Source organism: Lissotriton vulgaris, chromosome 10 (assembly GCF_964263255.1).
Source record: "Lissotriton vulgaris chromosome 10, aLisVul1.2, whole genome shotgun sequence".
Lineage (NCBI taxonomy): Eukaryota > Metazoa > Chordata > Amphibia > Caudata > Salamandridae > Lissotriton > Lissotriton vulgaris.
This window is the reverse complement of record NC_141698.1, coordinates 341,514,690-341,537,639: the sequence shown is the minus strand read 5'-3', so window position 1 is coordinate 341,537,639 and position 22,950 is coordinate 341,514,690. Positions and strand designations below refer to the sequence as shown.

Here is a 22,950-nt window from a genome sequence, read left to right as displayed (position 1 = left end):
ATCCAGGACATGTGCAAAGTTGAGTGCTGTCCAAAAATTCAACTACTTCCGATTTTTACACTTTTTATTGAGCTAACTGTCGATAAAATTGCAAAGTGGAAGAAACAATACACCAACATTAGAAGTCATAGACCGTTTCTTCAGATTTTATTCAAGAATTCAAGTAGCTGAACAGAAGAGCCCTTTTACCCACACAGAAAAAAAAGTTTGCATTCGCACAAATAAAGTGGAGATACAAACAATAGATCTATATGTGCCAGGTATACATTGGTTGTAGAGGCTGTTCAAAGAAACATAGCCAGTCTTCTGGCTGAAAACACATTAAGTAAGTAACATGTAACAAACACTGGAAAGGGTGGCAATGAAATATCATTTTTAATTAATCCCCAATGTTCTTTTTGTTGTAATTAAAGGTAGATTGAAGCTGACTGCACTTCATCTGTAAATACCAGGAACCAGTACAATGTAATGTTTAAATTACTTACAAGTAATTTAAGCATTACCTCTTCTTCCCCTTCTTTGTTCCTCCCATTGCATATGAGGTACACCCAAGCTATTACAACAAGTGATTATAGTGGAGTTACAACATGCATCTCAAATCCACATTTTACTTGAACATACATTTATTCAAATTCTATTCACTTAATAGCAGGTAACACTTTAATACCAAACATTTCTTCTTGATGGCTCACACTTCCCATTCTGTAGTGTTTAACAAATGTAGATGGACTTGTCCGTGTGGCCCCCCTGCAAAGCCCTTTGATATTCTGCCCAAGAGACTGACTTGCTTCTGATGGATCTCTGTTGAATACCCTGTGCTCTCATATTAAATCCAGATTCTTGTGACCCTGCTCACTGCCCCAGGGACCTTTCGGTCCAGGCACCCACAGTAGCCCCCACTCAGTCTGTAAAAGGTCACACGTTGTTGTCCTGGAACACCGCAGGCCTCTCTTCCAAATTCTCTGATCCAAGGTAGGTCCAATTTGTAAAACCTTTCCATATTATATGTCTTCAAGAAACCTGGGAAATTGAAAATAGTTTTTATCTTGAGAGATACACAACCTACTTTGAACCAGCCATACTTTCACAGGCGGGTAGGCCGAAAGAGGGCTTGATCATGTAAGTGGAATTAAGTAGTTACATTTCGGACCTCCAGTGACATGTGCCCTCAACCCAGGGGCTTCGGCTAACATTTCCTGGCTCCCTCTCAGTGGTTTTAGTTCATTTTTTTAATAGCACATGTGATAAATCTGAGGCCGGTGGTGTCAAAACAATTTACACATTGACAAAAATAAAAAGCTGACCACCAATTTCAGACCCACTGGCTTTTCCAATGCTTGTTTATTTTTGTTTCCCATAATCTCATTGAAACTGGTAACACCGATTTTCCATTAGGAATATTTTTGGGAAATACTAGCATGCATCAACACATGCTACTAAATGATGCTGCCAAGGAATGGTACCTGAAGTTTTACAGTAGTTTATCAAAATATTTTTTTCCTTCATTCATTTTTTTTATGACCATTTTATTTTGAAAGCAAAGAATCATCAACTTGCTTTCAAGTTTCTGCAAATATTTGCATCAAATCAGAGAGCATTCTAGGAGCATTATACATAGCCTCATATTGCTAAACTTTTTATACAGGAACCACTGTCAATAGTGCAGTCCGAGCCTACAACATTTGCTTAGCACGCTCTCCCTAATAATAAAGGCTTTGCATTAATGAACCATAAATACAAGTTTGAACAGCATTAACATATGGACAAAATTATTACCTTAACTACAGATAATGCTCTTCCCTAATCCATAATCTTGTACTTCAAACTGTCAGCCAAAGGGTTAGTGCTGCAGTGAGTTGGGCCTACTTGTCCCAAGGACAAAACACACATGGAAACGTGCTGCTCATGCTTTAGGAATTCCACATCCCTGCAAGCCTTGGGTTTGCTTTGATTACCCTTAGTTGGCAGGGTAGGCCCAGACGTGGCTCCCTCGCTCACTTTGCCACTGGATTCAAGCTAGCCTTGCTGATGAGGAGTTTTATCCCGAAACCAGTCTCAGGATGCTTGTTTCCGGTCCAGGGAAGACCTGGCCTGGCAGTTCGGGCTGGACTGTTCCCATAAGGAACAGGATCAAGACTAATTTGCATATGGCTGGGTCTGAACTGGGGTGGCAAAGTGAGCTAAAGAACGATGATGGAATTAACCCAGATCTGTGACTGGGGGTGAGTGTCTGAAAAGTTTTGCACTCCTTCCATCATCACCTTGTGTTTGCTTTGTTCACCAATGATAGTAACAACACAATTACTAACTATCACACTCTTACAAGTGGGACAATTTGGACTATTCCAAGCCCCCAAAGCTATAAGAATGGCTTAGGCAGAAGGTAATGGTAATTTTTAATGTACACTGAATTAATAATTGACTGTTGTTGTGGTCATCACAGACAGCACCACGGTGTGGCACAATGTCACATGCACCGGTGTTGACAATTAAGTTGAAACCACCGCTCAAATTAAGCACTGAGTACCTGGAACTAGCCTTCTTTTAGTTTATGCTGATCATCTGCAGCAGGCTTTGAATTCTGTATTTGAAAAATTAACCATGCAGGTTATTGGTTTATAAAGCTTTAAAATACTGAAGTAAATGAAATGTGCGGGTATAAGATATCTTAACATGTGTCTTTGTTTTCCTTCAGTACTTTTGACATTTTTAAAGCTTTTTTTTTTAATCAATGCTTTACAAACCAGCAGTTGAAAAGCCAATCGCTTGAAACTTGCATTATACTGGCGAGAACTGCTTATTTGTAAAGGGAGTACGCACCTGTGCCCCTCCCTCACTTGAATTTTATTTACCCTTGGGTAAGGGATTATGCCCCCTCAAAACTACTGCTTTCTCTTCCTTTTTAAATGGGTTCCCTCACCATGCTACCTTCTTCTCTCCCCTGTTTTTAACTTTCCATGCCTGCAAACTCTGAAGCGTATATTCCCTAATGTCTGCCCGCCGATAATGTCATTTATTACCAAAAAATGGGTAAGATTAGTATGTCTGGTTCCTTAGTAAAAATAGGGTGGTGGGTATTATTCCTAAATTAAAATTTCTCAGCATACCATTGCGGGTACGAAAAAGGCTGTGTGTGGGTAATATCGCCACCTTCTTTATTTTTTTGCGAAGACTATTTTTTAGGAGAACTGTGTGCATTATATCAGAGCAAAGAGTATCAGGATAGCTCTGTGAGTGAACGCTCTTTGCTGATCTATGCAGTGCACTTCAGTCTGAATCCGGACAAGTCTTACTCAGCCATCCATATTTCCTAAGTCGGTACACTGAGCACCACTAAGTAAGGTTTTAGTAACATCTGTTATGCATAGAAACGCCGGAAGTGGTTTGCAAAGTGTTATATAAAAAGCAAACTATTATTCCACTATTATATCAAATTCCAACTTTCCCACAAACCCTTCTGTTATGTACAGGTTCGGCAAGGCATTGAAGAAACAGAGTGTGGGCTGTCAGGTATTGTGAATACAGTGGCGGCCGGCATGGCTTGCGAGTGTCGGGCGAGTGAGGGGGGAGCGGGGCATATTGTTCAATAAAAATAAAAAAATACACTTACCTTGCTGCCGGGTCCTGTGCCTCCTCCACTCCCCTCCGTATCAGACTCCAGGAAACAGCCTGGCTCCCCTGACTAATCACAACGCTGCAAGGCAGCGTTGTGATCGGTCCAAGTGCCGTGGTTCGGTGCTCAGCCAGGGACTGGGAGACTGGGCATGTTCTCCATGCAAGTTGTAATGCAGCCTATATGGAGAACAGGGAAAGTGCGCATGACTGTTTTGGGCAGCTCGAGAGGGATGACCAAACAGTCATTGCGCACTTAGGAGGGTTCTACTACTCCTCCCCTGTTCTGCAGCCCCGCCCCCTCATGCAAAGCTGCCGCAGCAGGAGGACAAGATAATATGATAATTATATTACGTTATTATCATTTTATTTTTTCCTTTTTCACAGTTGCAAGGCAGTGGGGCGACGCTCCTCTGCCTTAGCGGAGGAGCTGCCACTGTTTGAATCTGTCCCCTGTGTGTGGCTGTTGTCCCACAGCGGTATTAAAACAGCAGGCCTGCGCAGTGGTTGAAATGGGCCAGTACTTTGCGACACAGAGTTCCTGCACTTTTTAGGTCTCGGACCATAGGCTGCGCTTGCGCAGTCTCGCTCTGAGATTTAATGTTTTCTACAGTGGGGCTTGAACCCGCCCCTTTTCTCCATTGGCTGGCTTCCTAAACGGAGGCCAGCCATTGGAGGAGAGGGGCATGACTCCGTACAAGCCCCGTCTTTTTCAGATTCGGGGGCATCTTTTTACGCTTCTTTCTTGTTTTCTTTCTCTCCTCTTCCCATTGGCTGGAATTTTACATTCCAGCCAATGGGAAGAGGAGAGAACGAAAACCACACCCCGAATCCCAAAATGACGATGCTCTCTCCGAGGCATTTCTGCTTCCGCTCGGAGAAAGATGGTGGTGTCATGGCATTGTCTGACAGAGACTCACCCCCCCCTCAAAACCCCCCAAGCCGGTAAGTTTTTGGACGTCTGTTCCCTCGTTGTGCGTCTGTTCCCTTGTGCTTTCCGCCCGCCCCCCTTGTTGTGGGTCTGTTCCCTCGTGCTTTCCGCCCCCTCGCATAGTGCGTCAGTTCCCGCGTGCTTTCTGCCCCCCCCTCGTTGTGCGTCTGTTCCCTTGTGCTTTCCGCCCCCCCTCATTGTGCGTCTGTTCCCTCATGCTTTCTGCGCCCCCTCGTTGTGCGTCTATTCCCTCATGCTTTCCGCCCCTCCCTCGTTGTGCATCTGTTCCCTTGTGCTTTCCGCCCCCCATTGTGCGTCTGTTCTCTCGTGCCGCCCCCTCGTTGTGCTTGCTTTCCAGCCCCCGACTGCTGCTGAAGGTCGAGGTGAGACTGGAAGCGACGTGGAGGAAAATCGACAGGCCTGTGGACAGAGCACTACCGGCGGAGGGTGAAAGCTGCTGAGGCGAGGTAAACACAGCCCGGTTTCCCCCTGGAGGCCTCGTGGTGACAGGGACCGCCGGTGAGCCTAGGTGGCTGGCTGGGAACGCCAAGGCGTGATGGCTGCCAGCACTGGCTGCTGCAATTTGAGGCTGCAGGCCCTGCCCTTTCGCTTTGCTGGCTGCGCAGGTGGCTTGAGGATCGGGCCTCCATGGCTGTAGGGGTAGGCCCGATGTCCCCGGGGGCTGTAGAAACTGGGAGACAACGGGTGCACCAGTAGGGGAGAAGTCCCCCTCCAATATTGGACCTGCGTGGGCTGGCGCGGCGTCCTCCCCTTTCAGGGACTCAGCAACTGCTGTTGGCATACTGTGCCGGAGCACAAACATTGAGCTGCGGGAGTCGCACACTGCACCAACACCTTGCCCCAGCTGCAAAGCAACTGCTGAGAGCACAGTGGGGTCCAGTTGGGGCAGGAGGGAACTGTGATTGCTTTCCTGCCTCCATCGTTGTGCTTGCTTTCCTGCCCCCCATTGTTGTGCTTGCTTTCCTGCCCCCCCTCGTTGTGCTTGCTTTCCTGCCCCCCTCGTTGTGCTTGCTTTCCTGCCCCCCCTCGTTGTGCTTGCTTCCCTGCCCCCCCCCCTCTGTGCTGGCTCTCCTGCCCCCTCGTTGGTTGTGCTTGCTCTCCTGCCCCCTCGTTGGTTGTGCTTGCTCTCCTGCCCCCTCGTTGGTTGTGCTTGCTCCCATGCCCCCTCGTTGGTTGTGCTTGCTCCCCTGCCCCCTCGTTGGTTGTGCTTACTCCCCTGCCCCTTCGTTGGTTGTGCTTGCTCCCCTGCCCCCTCGTTGGTTGTGCTTGCTCTCCTGCCCCTGCCCCTTCGCTGGTTGTGCTTGCTCTCCTGCCCCCTCGTTGGTTGTGCTTGCTCTCCTGCCCCCACCCCCTCGTTGGTTGTGCACCTTGCCCCAGCTGCAAAGCAACTGCTGAGAGCACAGTGGGGTCCAGTTGGGGCAGGAGGGAACTGTGATTGCTTTCCTGCCCCCCATTGTGGTGCTTGCTTTCCTGCCCCCCTCGTTGTGCTTGCTTTCCTGCCCCCCTCATTGTGCTTGCTTTCCTGCCCCCCCTAGCTGTGCTTGCTTTCCTGCCCCCCCTCGTTGTGCTTGCTTTCCTGCCACCCCTCTATGTGCTGGCTCTCCTGCCCCCTCATAATTTGTGCTGGCTCTCCTGCCCCCTCGTTGGTTGTGCTTGCTCTCCTGCCCCCTCGTTGGTTGTGCTTGCTCTCCTGCCCCATCGTCGGTTGTGCTTGCTCTCCTGCCCCCTCATTGGTTGTGCTTGCTCCTCTGCCCTCTCTTTGGTTATGATTGCACTCCTGCCCCTACCCCCTCGTTGGTTGTGCTTGCTCTCCCGCCCCCTCGTTGGTTGTGCTTGCTCTCCTGCCCCCTCGTTGGTTGTGCTTGCTCTCCTGTCCTGCTATTGGCATTGTAAATGACAATGCCATTTATTTATGTTTTAAAAACAAAAACATAAATAAAATTAATATCATGAGCAATGCCAATAGCTCTCACTTTAAGACTGCCGAGACCATTGCATTGTAAATGCTTGTTTATTTTGAGAAGGAGAGTACCTGCACTTCTCAGCAGAAGTGCAATACTTTAATCGGAGAGTACCGCCATTTTTCCGTGACGAGCAGGATCCCCTCTATATGGTAGGTGCGCTTCTATTTTTCCATTTCCAGCACCTGGCCTGGCACATCTGCACATAGAAGATTGGGACATTAGTTACTTAGCAGTAAACAAGGGAAACCTCCCACGAGCCGAGTCCACAAAATAAAAAATCAGGATGTCAAGCCTGATTTTTTGGGGGGAGAATCATAAAAAGAAGGTACATATATATGTTTCATGTTTTATCTCTTTTTAAAGATGGTAACATTTTAATCTATTAGTACACGACTACAATAAAATAGCAGTAATTTGGCTGAGTGGTGAAAATGAGTCGTGTAAGGCCTGCTAGTGCAATCCTACTAAAGACTGTGCATTTACTGGGCTACCTAGTGGCTGCTAGCCCCACGTCACGCTGTGATGGACCAATTAGCTTCAAGCCCCATGTCAGGCTGTGACGAGCCAAGTGGCTGCAAGCCCCACGTCACGCTGTGATGGACCAAGTGGCTGCAAGCCCCACGTCACGCTGTGATGGACCAAGTGGCTGCAAGCCCCACGTCACGCTGTGATGGGCCAAGTGGCTGCAAGCCCCACGTCACGCTGTGGTGGACCAAGAGGCTGCAAGCCCCACGTCACGATCTGATGGACCTCGACCCTGCTTTACAGTGTCTGAAAAATATGATAAATTTGCACTATTCAGATCACTGCACAGCATGGTAGACCATGCTCGTTGCCACCAGCTTTTTTGTTGGTGGTAATACCACTCCTATTAATAAGGAAAAACTCATATAAACTATTTTTGTGGGAATAAATTGCCGAATCGGGTTATTTATTCCCGACCATTGGCCTACATGTATGAAGTTATAAATTTGGGTCCAAATTCCACCGCATATGGTGTGCTGATGGCTAAAAAGAGCCATGGCACAGTAAGGCAAGTGCAGACTATAAAGTACAGCTGTATTTCAGCGATCTCTTGCGGGGTTCTAACAACTGTAGCTCAGACCCACGTGCTGTCCACAGCGGTACATGAAAAACACTGAAATCCTAGATGGCATGATAAATTGGAAGTAAAGCAGCAAAACCATCAACATCCAGGGTTGTGGCTATCAATAGTGTAGTAGGTGCAATGGCACCAGGGACAGGGCTGTGAGGGCCCTACTATGCCCACTTACCATTTGGACCCATTTCCCAGGCATTCTCTAGGGCTCATAGCCCCCTTCCTACACCACTCTCACAATTCCAGCCGACAAGGCGCTCTGTGTATAAAGGATCCACTAATCAGTTCAGAAACATATTTCGGCTCATTATCTACTTTCTTTAAATTTACTCTTGTCTTTCAGCTAATAATGATCAGGTATAGACAAACACACTGTAGTATTTTCATCCTTTTTTCCAAAAGGTAGAATTTGCAATCTCAAGCCTTAAAACATAAAGTACTGCGAGGACACTTACAGGAGCTATTTCTAAAATGGAGATAACGTATCACATTTTTACTCAGCATGCTTCATTCATTCACTTTCTTCTCATCCCATAGCTTGCCTTCCTCTTCTTGTGTTTGGCCTTCCCCCACAGCATACCCTTTTTACCACCCTTCTGATTGGCGTCCTTGTATCCTTCTGACATTAGACTGATGGGGTGTCACAGTATCCAGCAGAACCTGGGAAATCTAGTGGTATGTAACAATTGGTTCTGTAGGGATGTGCTATATTTCTTTATAAAGAACCTTATTTATCTCCTGAACGCCTAGGAATTGCTAATTGAATGGTACAACAAATAAGTAGAAAATCAAACTGACACAAAAAATTGATTTAAACAAGGTATATTATCAATCATATATCATGGAGCAACACAGATAATGACATATCAAGAAGGCACACAGGACTGCCATGTAACATATACAGTAACAAAAATGAAATATTGGACAAAGTGTATCAAAGAAGAAAAACATTAAATACGCAGGACATTTAACAACTGAACATAAAACACACAAATGACTCCGTTGGGTGTCCGTTAGAAACACATATGTATGTTCAGTCATATATCCTCATTTCTTGTATTTGAATTATGCGAGACACTGCATGGAACACCTATTGGTATCGTCGACATTTCGACCCGTTTAGGAAATGTGTGTTCATACCAAACATCACCATGGGTCTTCATCAAGACTAAGAAAAAACAGCCTGTGTGGTAAAGGATAATGGGTGTCAGTGTTGTGAATCGATCAAGCAGAGTGCTAAGATAACTATGAAGCGTCGTCTTATCCACTTATAAATCTCACCTGGTCTAGGTGTGCGGCAGCCTAATACTAGACGGTCTGTTCCAACTGTGAATGTTGATCCGACGAATTCAAAGTTAAATTGGTCCCTTAGTATTGGGGCATACTAAGGGACTAAGGGAACACTACCACCGCACCCAAACTCGCCGCGCGCCCGCCTCAACGGACCTGGACCAAGGTCACAGAGGAGCACCTCAACAGCCCCCTCCGTCAAATCCCCGCCATCGCCACAACCGACACCAACTCCGTAGTCAGGGAATTTCACTGTTGGGTCTCCTGCTGCGCTGACAAGATTGCACCCCTCCGTCCCGCCAAACGACGCCCTCTGAAGGCTGCCTGGTTCACCACAGAACTTCAAGAAGCCAGACGCTCCTGCAGATGCCAAGAGAAAACCTGGCGAAACCTGAAAACCACGGAAGCACGGAAGAACCAAAAGAACACCCAAAAGGAATACCACCAGCACATAAGAGACACCAAACGGATATTCATAAGAGGCAAGGTCCAAAAAACGTGACCAATGCTAAGGATCTGTTCAACGTCATACAGCAGTTCGCAAAACCCACCTGCGAAGCCACGGACATCACACCTTCCCAGGAATTCTGCAACAAGCTCAGCTCCTACTTCCATCTAAAGATCAAGGCTCTCTAGGACAACTTCAGGGAACTAACGATGAACATCAGCCCCTCACTCACAACCGCCGATGAGCCGACCATCACTTCCTGGGATCACCACAACCATGAAGAAAACTCACTCAGGAGCCACTACGGACCCCTACCCACCACACATATTCCACAGGGCCGCCTCAGTCATCGCACTCGAACTTGGACGCATCATCAAAGCCTCCCTCAGATCAGGCATCTGCCCAGACGACTGGAAACAGGCGGAGGTAAAACCCCTCCTCAAGAAACATACTGTCGACCCAATGGACCTGAAAAACTACTGGCCCATCTCTCTCCTCCCGTTTGCAGCCAAAGTCCCTGAGACTCATAATCGCCCATCTGACCGCCTTCATCAAAGAAAACCCCGTCCTGGATTCCTCCCAGTCTGGATTCCGCAGCAACCACAGCACTGAGACCGCTCTTCTCGCTGCCACTGATGACTAAACTCAAAGAAGACCGAGGTCCTCATCCTCAGATCCAACACTTCCGCCTAGGACAACACCTGATGGCCCTCCACCCTCGGGAGCCCACCCCCCCCACAGACCACGCTCGGAACCTCGGCATCATCCTAGACTCCTACCTCACCATGAACCGCCAGATCAACAACGTCGCCTCCACTAGTTTCAACTACCTTTGCATCCTCCGTAAGACCTTCAAATGGATCCTCCCGATTGCAGAAGGACCGGCACCCACATACTCATAACCAGCAGACTGGACTACGGCAATGCCCTCTACGCCGGAATCAAAAAAACTCTTCTACACAGACTCCAAACCATCCAGAACACCGCAGCTAGTCTTGTCCTCGGGACACCGCGCCTCAAGCACATGACCCAACACCTATGAGGCCTCCACTGGCTCTCCGTGGAGAAGAGGGTCACCTTCAAACTCCTCACCCATGCCTACAAATCCCTCAACAACATCGGACCCAAATACCTCAATGAGAGAGTATTCTTCCACGTACCCAAGAGGAACCTCAGCTCTGCAGACCTCGCCCTGGCAGACATCCCCCACATCTGCAGAAACAGAACCAGCGGGAGAGCTTTCTCCTACATCGCAGCCAAAACCTGGAACAAGCTCCCTGTGAACATCAGATGCTCCCCGACCCTGCACACACTCAGGAAGGACCTCAAGACCTGGCTCTTCGACTGATCCAGAGCCACCCCCTCCCCCTCCAAGCGCCTTGAGACCCTCACAGGTGCGTAGTAGCGCGCTTTACATACCCCTGATTGATTGATTGATTGATTGAATGCTTTGTACAATGTTCTGTGATTTGAAAGCGATAGACACAAACTGTTATGACGTGGTTCAGTTTTATACTTTGGTGAAAAACTGACTGACAGTTTTGTAATCTATTTTTCACTCTGTGGTGCATAATACAGAAGAAATCGAATTTTCACTAATTTAGGCCAACTTTCTTCTGTTATCCATTTTGGATGATGCACTATTACATACCACTTGGTCATTACTGTTGCTATTATTTTGCTGTAATTAAGGATTTTAGGTTTTACTATGAAGAGACTAATAGTTTCACAGCAGAACTGAACAAAATATACTTTCCCAAGGCAAACCTAACTGTCTCAGACTGGACAACATACTAGGTAACAAGTCAAATCACATGTACAGTCTGTGGGAACACCAGACTCTACTATAGTAGAATGGTGAGAAAATCTCTGAATATATCCTGTAGTAAATGTTTCATTGTGCTTGCTTCTTATTGGTGAAGAGCCTGTGAACCATATACCTATGTAGTAAATGTATGAAATACTTTGTTTAAAGTCCTATAAAAGAATATGATTCCTCCATGCTGGATGAGCCCCTTCCCCATTCTTAAAAGGTGAACTAATGTTGGATTTCCAGCAGAACTTTAGAGTTCTCTGTACCCCTTGTGATTTGTAATCTTATTGCGCTAATTAATTCATGGCCCAGCTTATGCATTCCTGTAACTGATATTCTTTAAATAAATCTTTAAAACTTTGGAACTTGTCTATCGTCCTTAAGTAGAAGCACCTTCTCCCAAATATTCAATGTAAAAGCTTTAACTTTGAGTGAGACGGATCCAGCGGGGACCACCAAAGTCCATTAGGGTCTGCACCACTCGTGGTCAAGTTGTTGGCATGCAACAAAGAGTAAATGAGACACAGGCTTACGTGCTGAGACTGCTCGGCGTTCCATTACATACACGTTAGGAATGAGTGTCAGGATCATTTCCTCTTGTCTCACCAGTGACAGTGATCACTTGTATATTATTTATCAGCATCAGCAAATATCATTTTGACAAAAATGATGTACATACCAACCGCCTGATAGTACATCTGCAGATATCATTTCGGATGGAAACGTATAGAGGAGGTTATGGAGTTAATGGGTAATGGATGTGTACAGCAGAGATGGCAAGACAAACAAAGGACTCATATACATATTGGCAATGCAAGACTTAGGGCCTGATTTAGAGTTTGGCGACCGGGTACTCCACCACAAATCCTCTACACCAAACTGACTGTTTGCCTGCCCTTTTGGGAGTCATGTCATGTGGACCATCATATGTTTCCTACTGCAGAGCCCCCAATGGCTCTGCCACTGGAACCCATACAACAATAGCACAACAGATTTGGGGCCATCAGTGTGGGTGCATCCGACCATTTGCCCTATTTAGATTGGACGGCCTGATGAATTGTTTTCAGTTCAGGCCCGAGGCAGAAACCCTGCTGAACCCAAACTGAAAAAATAGAAAAATGACACCTAACTGGAAGAAAGCTCCCAGGGTATCAGGGTCATTTATATTTTGTTTCTGAAAATCAAACTTTGAGAGGTATTCCATGGCAGTAGTCGTAAAGGGAGTTAGGAGACAAAGCACATTTAAACTCGTAGAGCATTCCAGTGTTGAGGTTCCATTAAACAGAAGGATTGCAACCTGGGAGCTGTTCATGAAGCTTTCGGGGTAATTAGGTTGTTATGGTTGTCTGAGCCTAGGTAACAAGTTGCAAGGTATAGTCTTACAATAGAAAAGAGGTACTTTGTGGAGAAGCCATTTATGCCACAGAAGACTGGGATTAATAATTTATAGAGTTCCAGTCCTCGTTCGACAATCCGCCAGCATGGTGCATGTGGTGCTTTTGATAACTGTATAATGGAGTGAGACTAGATGGGAGATCCACTAGCGTCAGTTACAAAGTATATCAGAGGGGAGGTGGCTAGGATTGGTGAAGGAAGTAGGTGCAGAAGTGGCAAGGAAGTGGGATGAATTCATCATAACTGATCTGATAGCCATCCAGTGATGGAGGTCCGTGATACAGTTGGAGGTCTGTGTCAGTAGGTGAGGAGCGAATGTGGGGAGAAAAAAAGATATGGGTGTTATCAGGCTGAGATAGGAGAATCTGATGATTAGTCCAAGGGATAAGGTATTGATTGAGAAGAGTGTGGGTCCCAGGTTGAGTCTTAATGATCACTGTCTGGTAGAAGTGATTGAGTGGAGAGGGAGGATCACGAGTTACAGTGATAGAACAGGTCCCTGCTGAAGTGAGAGGGTCCCATTTCTTTATGGTGTGCAGGGGTGATCTGCTCATCTTGAACCCGTTTTCAATCTCCAAATCCCAGCATGATTAGGTGTCCCTAGCCTTCTCTCTTGCAGCGATTGCCTGCTTTCTGGCCAGCATCAGGTCATCAGCCCCCTAGAGTAAAAGTGAAGCCTCAGAAACCCACCGAAGTCACAAAAAAACCTTCAATACAGAAATCTGCTGTAAGCTACTTCCTGGAGTGCAGACGTCCTTGACTACAGAAGAAAAGTGGCATTGATTGGTAGCTGTAAGCTGCATGCTTATTGGTCAATTTATTCGTTTACGCTTTTCTTGTTTATTTGTTTGGCTCATACCACTATATGAGCCTCGCTTAACATTTGGAACTTACTGCAAGACAGCTCTAAATGCGAGAAGAAAACCCATTGTTTAATATTATTTTAATTTAATTAGTTTAATTAAGCATTGAGATTTCTGTTACATTTTTATTGTATGATTAAGAAAAGTGTGCAAAGGCTAAAACATTTACGCTTTAAACCTATGACCATGGAGTCAGTTGGTCAATTAAAAAAAAAAATGCAAGACTACATGAATGCTATTCAACTGTCACGGAGATAAACGATTGCTGATGAAAGGCGCCTAGCCTATAAACAAGCAGGGACGATGGGAGAGGGTGTTACCAACACGGATAAGATAACATATTTTGTTGTTGAAATAAGTTGTAGGTTGGTATATTGTTAGTCAAAAAAGCAGTTGCCACTTAAAACAGTGCGAGCAAAAACAGAAGCGCTTGTGAAAAGTGCTCTTAAACAAATAGAAAGGTAGTCCCGAAAAAATGCCCTGAAATGGCTGCTGTGCATGTTGAGGAAAAATTGGTCATGCTCTCTGGGAGGGCTAAACAGAAGAAGAGGCATGACACATGTATGACCTGGACAAATGGTGAAGACGAATAATGGAGCGACGATGGAGCCAGCAAACAGTATTAGTCTACAGATTGTTCTTAGCTAAGAATGCATTTTTTAGAGGTCCTAATTTAGTCATGAATTCCCTAAAATATAATTAAGGACAAGCTCCATTTTGTGAGCTGTAGTTTTACCTGTGCCCAAGATTGCAGTGAATCAAGGAATGCCACAACACCACTCAACGACACAGCACCACTCAGCGCACAGCATCCCTCAACAGCACAGCATCACTCAACGCCACAGCATCACTCAACGCCACAGCATCACTCAATGCCACAGCATCACTCAATGCCACAGCATCACTCAGCACCACTCAACGCCACAGCACCACTGAATGCCACAGCATCACTCAGCACCACTGAATGCCACAGCATCACTCAGCACCACTGAAGGCCACAGCATCACTCAGCACCACTGAAGGCCACAGCATCGCTCTGTGCAACCATTCAGCAACTGGTTCTTATATGTTCTCTCAATATTTCAAGCTTTAATTATTAAAAAAAATAAAAGCCATTGTTATTTATAATATTAATACATCTAAGTCATGTAAATACAACACATATTGCATTACAAATTTTGTGAGCTGTAGTTTTCCCTGTACCCAAGATTGCAGTGAACCAAGGACCAAGAGGTGGTAAGAAGGCAGACTTTACGCTGTCTCTTTTCTGAAATTTAAAAGCGAATTTCCTCTATCTGTGACTGCATCATTTTCACCTGTTTTTCTTGTGGTTGTTAAAGTTTGAAAATGTAAGTTTTTACTTGCTCGTGATTGCATAATTTTTTACCGGTTTTGTTTAAAAATGTTACGTTTTACTTGTCACTGACTGTCTAATTTTACCTGTTTCACTGTGGGCTTTTCAGTCCAACATCTGCTGTATTTGCAAATTGCCCGTGACTACCTAATTTCCCCTCCTAGTTTCTCCGTTGATCTGTGCTCAGGCCTGTGCGTTAAGCCCCACCCCCAGACCCTGTTTAGGTCTCGCTTGGCATTTCAGCGCATAGCGCTGCTCGCTCGACTAGAGATTTTGTGGATGAGGGGTTTTCAGAAAGGGACTGGAAGCCCCGCCGCACCTCATTTCCATTGGCTTGCATTACTTTTTATGCTAAATGGTGGCCTGCCATTGGAAATGAGGGTTTTTTATTGACGCCCTTTCACCTCCGATCCGGATTGGGTTTCCTGCTTTGCTGCTGTTGCAAAGCACTTTCTTATCTTAATTGGGCCATGTGTTTCTAATTAGAAACACATGGCCCCATAAAGACAAGATCGATGCTTGTTAAAAGTCCTGTTCTGGTGAAGGCGTGTTGCCTAAGCACTTGCTGGGCTCAAGAGGAAGCTGCGGGCCTGTCTTTGTTTACCCAACTCCTTGGGAGTCTGTCCTCGTGGCTCACCTTCGGCGTGAGACTATCTGCGTGGCTCACCCTAGGAGCGAGGGTCCGTGCGTGTGCAATAGGTTCTAGTCTTTCCGCGCATTGGTTTCTCCCATGCCTCTAGAGTTTCTGGTGCGAGAGGGTGCCCAGGATGACCTGTTGCAGCACCACGCCTTTCTCAGCGTGTTTACATTTGCAGTCCGTCACTGCCTGCACAGTGTGCCTCCTAATCTAGTGGAAGACAATGGCAATGAGGATGGACACAATGGACAAGATGCCCACCGCAATGCCAATCATGATGCCCAGGTGAAGGGGCTCCGGTGGAGGTGGTGTGGTCCCAGGTACTGCTGTGGGGGTGGCAACGTCTTGGGAGCTCCCTTCCTGTCACCCTTAAGTTTACAGGACAGTATGTAGGCTTGCAAAGTGTACCCGGGCCGGAAGGAGCTGGGGTGTTATCACAGGCCTGGTCACAGTACTTTGAGAGGTACTCATTAATATCCACACAGACCGTTCTAGGTGTGCCCTCCACACTGAAAGCTTGCACCTCCCTGGCATCGTCTTTCTCAATGATGTACCCCAGGGGGCAGCGACAGGACTCCATGGTGTAAGGGTCACACTCCGCCGGGAACACGCTGCTGTTGTAGAATATCTGGCACTTGGTGGGATCGCGAGAGTCTACGGTGTACCTCGGGTCACAATCACACCTGTAGGTGCCAGGCAGGTTGATGCAGTTCTGTTCGCACACCTGGCCATAGCACTCATCAATGTCCTCATACTTGTTTGTTTTAATCAATGAGAAAGGATGCAGTGTGCACGGCGCATGGAAATGTGAAAGGCATTGGCAGCAACACAACCATTGTTTACAATACATACTTGAAATACGCAGCGCACACACGTCGAATGCATTGGAAATACAGAGCGCGCAAACACGCTCCGAGGCAGACATGGCATACACTGAGGCAGGCACACAAAGACATCAACAACACACGAAGGCTAACTACACACAGGCACACTCCCCCACCAACACTTCACACTTGAACTGCACAGAAGGGCAGGCATGCATACATACATTAACAAAACACATCATCAGAAACACTGACACCAGCCCTCCTCACACTAACATCACACACACTAACATCACACACAGCAGTCCCGCAGTCCAAACACCACAGAACAGCATGCATGTGTCACACTCACCAACTCCACACAACAAAACACATTAATTCACTAGCGCACAAAAAACCTCCACACTCACACGTGCACACAAAAATAAAAAGTGACAAGCCAAATGGAGACAAAAACTAAACAAAGAACTATAAGAGGGAGTATGGAGGACAGATCCCGGCTTTCTTGACCTCTCCTGAGCTGGTAAGGACAGAAGAGGCCAAGGGTTAATATTTATTCTTCACTCTTTAAATGGTGTAATCTCTTTTTAAGTACACCCGTATCCCCGGAAGAGTAAGGGTAGGAGAAGGGTGGGAAGGGAAGGAAGAAGACCCCAAAGAAGAGGGGAGGGGCAGGGAGTAGGAGAAATACTGAGCGATCACAGATAGCACAGATACAACCTTTTCTAGTACATTCTATTCCCCTCTCATCCAGACAAATAATGCCTCTTTTCTCAATGGCCAGACATCTGTGCAGTGCATGTTTTTTTTCAAACAGATTGCTTAGACAGGTTGGTGAATACACAAACAGGAAGAGGTACACAGTATGGTTAAATAAGAGAGCACCCACTTTCTAAATGTGGAATTTTCAAACATACCATTATAAAAACACCTTCACTAAACGGTGTGTTATTAAATTCTGAGTTCAGAGAGCCTAAACTCCACATCTCTAGCTGTTCCCAATGGAAAGTTAAACTTGTAAAAATGTTACAAGGCAGCTTTAATGTTAGCCTACAGGAGAACTAATCCTTGTAATAGTGAAAACAAAATAGGATTTTTTTCTCTATCAGGCCATATAAAACACACCAGTACATGTCTTACCTTTCACATACACTGCACCCTACCCATGGGGGTACCTTGGGCCTACTTTAGGGTTGTCTTACAAGTAGTAAGAGAGAAGGTTAGGACCTGGCATGAGGGTGCACTTGCCAGGTATAAATGTCAGTAAACATTGCGCACGGACACTGATGTGGCAGGTCTGAGACAACTTTGAAAGCCTACTTGTGTGGGTGGCACAACCAGTGCTGCAGGCCACTAGTAGCATTTGATTTACAGGCCCTTGGCACACACAGTGCACTGTACTAGGGACTTACTACTAAATCAAATATGCTAATCATGGAAAATCAATCATAACACAATTTTACAGTAGGAGCACTCACACTTGAGCACTAAATAGCAGTGAACACGTGTCAAAATAGGAGATCAGAAAGTAAAAAGACAGGGGAAACGCACCAAAAGATGTCAGGTCCAAGAATGCAGCAGCTTGTGGATGATGCTGCAAGGCATTTTCTGCTTTAATTAGTCCACAGCAAGCGAAAACTACTTGACAATGTAAGGAAAGGAATATGCTACTTACCAGTATGCATCTGTTCTTGGCATAGAGGGCTGCAGAGTGGTACATTATGAATAGATCGCCATCTGGTGTTGGGCTCGGATGATTGCACTTTGTTTTTCTCTTGGAGAGTCTTTTGTATCTTGGTGACTCCTCCCTTGGTTGGTAGTGCGCATGGGCATCGGCTCCATCCTTAGATTGTTTTGCCATAGTAGGGTTAGATGGAGTAGTATAGTAGAATACAGATAAGAGTGCCCATGTAAGTGTATCTAAATAAGATAATGTTGGAACAGACACAGGTTTCCGGGGAGGCTGGGAGGGCATGTACCACTCTGCAGCCCTCTATGCCAAGAACAGATGCATACTGGTAAGTAGCATATTCCGTTCGAGGCATATGGGCTGCAGATGGTACATTATGAATAGACTATACAGCAGTTCTCTCCCTAGCGGTGGTCGCCCGTGTCTGTTGCAACTGTCTGAAACAATGTTTTTAATACTGCTTGTCCCACTCTAGCTTGTTGTGTTGTGTGCACATCTACACAATAGTGTTTTGTGAAGGTGTGCGGTGTAACCCAGGTAGCCGCTTTGCATATGTCATCTAGTGGAATGTTTCCCAGAAATGCCATAGATGCTCCTAGTTTACGTGTAGAGTGAGCTCTAGGAGGAACAGTTAATGTTCTCTTTGCCTTTAAGTAGCATATTTGAATGCATTTTACAATCCATCTGGCAATGCCCGCTTTGGAGATGGGATTGCCTTTATGTGTGGGAGAAAACGCAACAAATAGCTGTTTTGTCTTTCTGAAAGTTTGTGTTCTTTCTATATAGTACAATATGGCCCTTCTAACATCCAGTGTATGTAGGGCTCTTTCAGCTACTGATTGTGGTTTTGGAAAGAAAACCGGTAATTCCACTGACTGATTGATGTGGAATGCTGAAATTACCTTCGGTAAGAATTTTGGGTTTGTTCTAAGAACCACTTTATTTTGGTGTAGCTGCATAAATGGTTCTTGAATCGTAAAAGCCTGCAGTTCACTTACTCTTCTAAGTGACGTGATAGCTATGAGGAAGGCCACCTTCCATGTGAGGAATTGTATTTCACACCTATGCATAGGTTCAAAGGGTGGCCCCATTAGTCTGGTAAGCACTATGTTGAGATTCCAGACTGGGGAAGGTGGTCTTCTTGGTGGAATGACTCTTTTGAGTCCTTCCATGAAAGCTTTAATTGCGGTACTTTAAACAGTGACAGATGTTGCCTGTTTTGTAGGTACGCCGCTATGGCTGCGAGATGAACTCTGATAGAGGTATATGCTAGGTTACATTGCTGTAAGTGTAATAAATAGCAAATGATTTGTTTAGTGGATGCGTCCAGAGGGTTGATGTGCTTACTGTTACAGTGTATAGCAAACCTCTTCCATTTTGCTGCATAGCATGCTCTGGTGGTAGGACGTCTTGCTTGTTTAATGATTTCCATGCATTCTGGTGGTAAATCTAAATACCCAAACTCTATGACCTCAGGAGCCAGATCGCTAGGTTCAGTTGTTTGGGATTTGGGTGCATTATTTCTCCATGGTTCTGTGTAAGATGCATGGGTAATAACCTTAGCTTTTGATGTGGTACTTGTGAGAGTTGTAGCAGCGTGGTGAACCACGGCTGTCTTGCCCACGTGAGTGCCACTAGTATCATTGTCATTGAGTGTTGCTGCAGTTTCCGAACCAGTAATGGAATTAGTGGTAGAGGAGGGAACGCGTAAGCAAATTTGTTGGACCAATTTATCCACAGTGCATTGCCCTGGGACCTTTGGTGTGGGTACCTGGATGCGAATTCTTTGCATTTTGCGTTCTGATGATTGGCAAACAGATCTATCTCTGGTTGCCCCCATTTTTGGAAGAATGGCTGTAGTATTTGGTCGTGCAGCTCCCATTCGTGTACTTGTTCTGACTGTCTGCTTAGGATGTCTGCTATTTGATTTTGAACTCCTGGTAGGTGTTCCGCTAACAGGTAGATCTTTTGAGGAATGGCCCATCTCCATATGTCCTGTGCTAGTCTGGACAGTTGGAGAGAGTGTGTCCCCCCCTGTTTTTGAATATAATACATTGCAGTCATGTTGTCTGTTCTGATCAGGACTGCTTTGCCTGTTATTTGCATTTGGAAAGCTTTTAGTGCTAGAAATATTGCTAATAGTTCTAGGTAGTTGATGTGCAGTTTCTTTTGCTGCACACTCCACTTCCCCTGTACTGTGTGTCTGTCCATATGCGCTCCCCATCCGGAGAGCGATGCGTCCGCTGTTATTATTACTTGTGGAATTGGCTCTAGGAACGACCGTCCCTTGGAAATGTTTTCTGTGTTCCACCACTTCAGAGAGCGATACGTCCGGTCGTTTACCAACACCAGATCTGTAATCTGACCTTGAGCCTGATTCCACTGTGTCGCTAGACACTCTTGTAGTGGGCGCATTTGTAGTCTGGCATGTGGTATTAGCAGTATGCAGGAGGACATCATGCCTAATAGTTGCATAAACACTCGTGCTGGTAGTGAGTGTTGTGGTTGAAATCTTTGTATTAACCCGACCATTGTCTGTACTCTGATTGGGTTGGGGTATGCTATTGCCTTTTCTGTGTCTACTGTAGCCCCCAGGTATTGCTGAATCTGGTTTGGTTGCAGGTGTGATTTTTTGTAGTTCACCGTGAACCCTAGGTGGTGCAGCAATTGAATTGTCTTCTGTGTGTTGTGAAGACATTCTTCCTTTGACTTGGCCTTTATTAGCCAATCGTCCAAGTATGGGAAGACATGTATTTGTTGTCTTCTTAGGTGTGCTGCCACCACAGCTAGGCATTTTGTGAAAACTCTCGGTGCTGTTGTGACACCGAACGGAAGGACTTTGAACTGATAGTGTTGTCCTTCTAACACAAACCTTAGGTATTTTCTGTGGGCTTTGTGAATTGGGATATGAAAGTAAGCGTCTTTTAGATCCAGTGTAGAAAGAAAGTCCCCTTTCTTCAGTAAAGGGAGTACTTGTTGGAGCGTGACCATGTGGAAATGCTCCGAATTTATGTAAGCATTGAGAGGTCTGAGGTCTAATATTGGTCTTAGGGACCCGTCCTTTTTGGGGATCAGAAAGTATAGAGAGTATACTCCTGTTCCTTGTTGATCTTTTGGGACCTTCTCTGTTGCATGCTTTTGTAGAAGTGCTAGAACTTCTTCTCTTAACAATGTCAGATGATCTTGACTCATTGGACGCTGTTTGGGGGGGATGTTTGGTGGGGTAGCTGTGAGTTCTAGGCAATAACCATGTTGGATAATTTGTCTCACCCACTTGTCTGACGTGATGTTTTCCCAGACAGGTAGGAACTGTGATAGACGTCCCCCGACCGGTGTTATGTGGTCTGGGGGGAGTTCTATGAAGTCACTGTTTTGGTGTTGAGGCGTTGCGGTTGTTATTATTTCCGCGGCCTCTACCCTTATTGTTGTTACCTCTGTAACTGCCTCTTGAATTACCTCTGGGTGATGTTGGTGTGAAAGATGTGGATTGCTGATTCGTTCCTGTGTTCTTTGAGCCCCCTCTATAGGTGGATCTACGAAAGGAACCTCTGTGTGTTGGCTGTTGCAATGCTCCCATTGACTTAGCCGTTTCCGTATCTTTCTTCATTTTTTCTAATGTCTCGTCTGTGCTTGAACCAAACAATGTCTTCTGATCAAATGGTTTGTTCAGTAGGGCTGTTTGTACTTCTTGTTTGAATCCTGAGATTCTAAGCCATGCATGCCTTCTTAGCATGACACTAGTGTTAATAGACCTTGCTGCAGTGTCTGCTGCGTCTAATGCACACTTAATGGAAGTATTGGTTATTATTTTACCTTCCTGTATTAATTGATCTGCCTTCTTCTGATGTTCTTTTGGGAGATGTGTGAGAAGTTTTTCTAACTCATCGTAATGTGCCCTGTCGTTACATGCGAGTAGTGCTTGTGTATTGGCTATACGCCAGCTATTCGCTGCCTGTGATGCTACTCTTTTGCCTGATGCATCTATTAACTTCGACTCTTTATCTGGTGGAGGAGCCTCTCCTGTAGATAATGAGTTTGCTCTTTTACGAGCGTTTGAGACCACCAGCGAGTCTAGAGGTACATGCCCTCTAATAAATATTGGGTCCTTTGGAGCCGCTTTGTATTTTTTATCGATTCTTGGGTTTAACACCCTGGCTCTCACTGGGTTTTCGAATATTTCCTCTGTGTGACTAAGAAGACCCTTCAACATAGGAAGAGTACCTGATGTTCTCTGTGCATTAGGTAGAGTCTCTAACAAGAAATCCTCTATTTGAGGTTCTGTATGCATATCTAGTTTGTGATATTTTGCTGCCCTATTAATGAGCTGCACAAAACCTGTGTTATCATCAGGTGGTGAAGGCTTTGAGGGATATAGCTCTGGGTCGTTGTCCTCATCTGACCCTACATCATAATTTTCCCATGGGTCCTCCTCATCTGGGATAGTTTCGTCATCCCCTTGAGGTTCTCCCTCCCCTAGATCACTGTCTACATCTGACTGAGGTGTAGCTGGTCTTGGTGTGGAAGGTGTAGGAATATTTGGCCTATTGTGAGGAATAGGAGAAGAGGGTGTGACTCTAGGACGAGGAGAAGCAGGAGGAGTTATATTCGTCCCCATTGTTCTCTTTTTTGAAGGAAGAGGTTTATCTTCTGACTGTTCACTCTTTCTCTTCTTCGTGACCACTTTCCCAGTTTGTGGATCAATAAACAAGATCTTTTGTTTGGGATCTGTCTGTTGCTCCTGAATCGGTACCGAGGGTCCTGGTTCCGAGAGGTGCTTTTGTTTTCGATCGTCAGATCTTGTTGTTTTCGACACCGAATGTCTGCTCGATTCCGACTTTATTGGTATCGAGTGTATCTTGGGCGATAAGTCATATTTATGTTTCGACATGGAATGTTTCGATACCGAGCTCTCCTTTGTATGTAGCCTCGGTGCCGAAGTCGATGTCGCCCTTTTCTCGGATCCGACATGGTGGGAGTCCGAGTGTTTCGGTTTCAGTTTCGGTTTCGTT

The 22,950-nt window shown here is 45.7% G+C and overlaps 1 protein-coding gene across 1 annotated transcript in view; it reads right to left on the bottom strand.

The window, feature by feature from the left end:
• The window catches only part of LOC147685206 (D-serine dehydratase-like), a 587,829-nt gene that overhangs the window by 75,647 nt on the left and 489,232 nt on the right, over positions 1-22,950 (bottom strand). The gene's annotated exons all lie outside the window — the stretch shown is intronic.